Below are 3633 nucleotides of genomic sequence, written 5' to 3' on the forward strand. Positions count from 1 at the left end.
CGATTGACGAACTCTGCCCCATTGTTTGTCGCTCGATTTCCAATAGGTCCTCCGAATACAAGCTCTGCACGAATGTCCTTTGAGCAGACGCCAATTCATCCACCTGATTGCCGTGGACAAGCAGCATCTGGGCCATAGTCGGCGTCAGCGATCTGGGTCACGAAAGTTTTTTTGCTACCCTTAAAACCCTTTTTTCCAATTTTTATTGACCCCGTCTTATTTTCGCAATATTTTTTCGTGAATTTACCCACCCTTTCTGTCAATTTTTCCTGCACTAATACATGAAATTGTCCACCGGCATTCATTCTCATTACGGCAGAATCGCACCGAGCTCCATATGAATCGCGCAGGGCAAAGTTGACTCTTTTGCCACCTATAGCCTTGGCAACGTGTGAGTTGTATGACTCAGCTACGTTGTTATCCACGTCCCATATGAGGCTCAATGCATGCTCACTGAGTCGATACATTGCCGATTGAATCTCTTGGAAGACACCAGTCAATTTCATATCCTCGACCAGGTTAACTTCCCCTGGTTTGGGGTTACCGTCACAGAAGTAACCTCTCTCCGCACATGATCCATGTTCCCCGAAAACATGGTTCGGACTGTTTTTAATATCTTTGCGCAAATCCTCGACTCGAACGTAAAGTGGCTCATCAACTTGCCCTTTCCTGTAGCGAATTGCGGGAGTTACGGCATATCGTAGTCGCCTTAAGTTTTTGCGCAAATTATTACGTAGGATCACAGTACCAACCTTACGGTTGGTACAGAGATCCCGAAGTCGAGTATCATAGACGCGGAGAACATGGTTGCGGCATTCAATTTTTTTGACAAGTGCTTCCGGTCCATACGGAAGCGCATCGATAAGTTTTCGGTGAACACTACTATCCCCATCCCCAATTAATTTATCGTATTTAATACCGTGCATTTCTACGCTACACTTAAAACCCTCGACGATAATATCTAACTCCATCGCGGTACTAGAACCCGTCCAATTTTTCACACATTTATGTTCGCCTACAGATGCCTCGGTATCACCCCGCTTCCTATCACACGTTGAACAATATTTATTTTTTACCCCAATGAATAAAACTTTTCTGGTTTTGAATCCCACTATTACTGCTACACCTGATGGAGAGTTATATTTTGTCCTATACGATCTTTTTGCCCAAGACCCATCGGCGAAAACCGCTATGCAAGAGTACCCGTCCTCGTCAACGTCACCCGCCTCACGGGCCAACGTAGCTTCTTCCCTACCTGCCTCTAGCATTTGCTCCCGTGAAATGTCGTGATACGTATCGCTAACTATCCTATGAAATTTCTTCCAAGTTTCTTCAGCCATACATGGCATATCTACCGATGCACTAATCTCTGCGAGTTGAGAAAAACCACCACCTGTGGACAATACACCGGATACTATAGCTGCATTGACGCTTGAGGAACCTGAACTAGAATTCTCTGACGTTATTGATTTGACTAAATTACACATACTACATTTGAAGGTGATGGTGGTAATGAATCCTGTCCGGCTTTCGGATATTGGACACATGTCTGCAAAAGTACAATCAAAAGGGGAGTGACGACCAATTTTTGTAATGCTATCTAAAGAATGCCTAATGTCTACTATTCTTCTCCCAGTCGACTCCAATGGGGGACTTGGTTCGGCCTTGGCATTACCGACTACAAGCAAATTTGAATTCATGTCTTCGACAACATTACTTTCGGTCGCAGGCTGGATACTCACGAAATCCTCCGCGGTGTTGTATTCAGTCGTCTCGTCGTCCTTTCTCGCGTACTGTATTGGAGATTCAGGCATTGTCTCCGAGCGAAACAAATCGGTATCCTAAAATTCGTCGGCAAGTACGGCCTCATTAAACGGAGCAACATCTTCTGTTACCTCTTCCGCTGAAGTCATTACTTCGCGAACCATTTCTCCGTCGTTTTGTTGGCTCGCAGCAATTCTACACGTGAAAAAATTTGGAAATGCATGGACGCGAGAAAAAAATTTTAGCATTAAATTATAATGACCACAAATATAATCAGTAACCAAAATGACCAGGTCCCAGGAGACGGTGGATCGAAGAATGCCCAAATTTGCCGCGCAACGATAATTAGGGAATAGCAGATCAGGAATACTTTCACAGTATCACTGTTATATAATATATATATAGTAAATCTTATCGTCTTGTCATTTTTTTTTTTTTTTTTTACTAGGGGCTTCGCCCCTGCGCGCTTCGCGCGCCAACCACATCTCGGCGCTGCGCGCCTCGCTATTTCCTTACGCATTGTCTAGTAGACAGGCGAATTCCTTCATGTTGATTTAATGACAGGTCCTGCACTTGCTGTCCACTTCAATTCCTTCTGTGCTTACTTTTCTTTTTTTCATCAATCTAAGCTTCCATTCGTTGGTTAAAAATTGGTGTTCCTTTTCTATCGATATCTGTCTATCTCCTTGACTTGCTGAATTATTTTTGCTACCGCTCTGCCCGTTATTCTCCATAATCACCTTCTTGATATTTTTTTTTCTCTATATTTATGTTGCTGTTCACTCCGTAAAACACCTCTTTTTCTTGTGGTCAACATCTGTCATGGTCGTCCCCTTGCCTGGTTATAGGTATATTTGTTTATTATTATTCTCTGGCTTATTTGGTTCTTCGCACTTTAAATTTCATTTTCCTTTTTCCTTCGTGATACTTTCGACCATCCACCATCTTCATCGCCTTGTCTGCTGGTTGAAACTCCTCCTTTCTGTTCGTTGGTTGAAAAGCCAGTATGATATTTATTGTTCGCTTCCCTATATTTTCGCTGCTGTTCCCGTCGTCTAATTTTTCGCTCTTCTATGTACGTCACATTGGTTGGTCGTCCACTCGATTTATTTTCCGAATCAATCATCGCAATCGATTTTTCTAATTCTTCGACACCCTTCGTTGAATTATTTTTACTGCCGCTCTGCCGGTTATTCTCCAAAATCACCTTCTTTATATTATTTTTTTCTCTATATTTGCGTTGATGTTCATTCCGCAAAACACCTCTTTCTCTTGTGGTCAACATCGATCCTGGTCGTCCTCTTTCCTGGTTATTCAAATATTTGGTGGATATTATTCTATGGCTTATTTGGTTCTTCGCACTTACAATTTTATTTTCCTCTTTCTTTTGTGATACTTCCGACCATCCACCATCTTCATCGCCTTGTCTGCTGCTTGAAACTCCTCCTTTCTCCATTGTCATCGTAAATCCTGGCTGTCCTTTTGACTGTTTGGTGATATATTTTGATTTACTATTATTTGATTGTTACTTTTCATACTTATTACTCACTATCTGAATTTTATTTTGGTTCTGCAAGACATCAAAGTGTCCACTGTCTCCGTCGCCGGTGAAGAGTAGCGAGAATTGTGTTTCATTTTGTGATCCGATCCGGTGTGGATGAATTTGTTCTTTGCGATACACGATTAAACATATCTTAAAAATATCCGCAGCTGCATGTATTGCATTTTTATTCATATGTGTTTTGTAATCACCTGGTCACCTAATCACAGCACCGTTTGACTCATTACCTGTAATAAAACCCGCAAATGTAGACCAATTATCCACTATATTTGATACATTACTCTGTCTCACCTCTGCGTGTCGATCTT

General features: G+C 42.0%; 1 long non-coding RNA gene across 1 annotated transcript; it reads right to left on the minus strand.

Annotated features, from left to right (window-relative positions):
- Nucleotides 1-2926: 2926 nt before the first annotated feature.
- On the minus strand, nucleotides 2927-3350 carry LOC138191234 (uncharacterized). The gene is made up of 3 exons (XR_011177609.1): nucleotides 3314-3350; nucleotides 3131-3250; nucleotides 2927-3070 (listed from the first exon to the last, which is right to left on the minus strand). It is a non-coding gene; the product is annotated as an uncharacterized lncRNA (long non-coding RNA).
- Nucleotides 3351-3633: the final 283 nt, after the last annotated feature.

Source organism: Neodiprion pinetum, chromosome 7 (genome assembly GCF_021155775.2).
Source record: "Neodiprion pinetum isolate iyNeoPine1 chromosome 7, iyNeoPine1.2, whole genome shotgun sequence".
Lineage (NCBI taxonomy): Eukaryota > Metazoa > Arthropoda > Insecta > Hymenoptera > Diprionidae > Neodiprion > Neodiprion pinetum.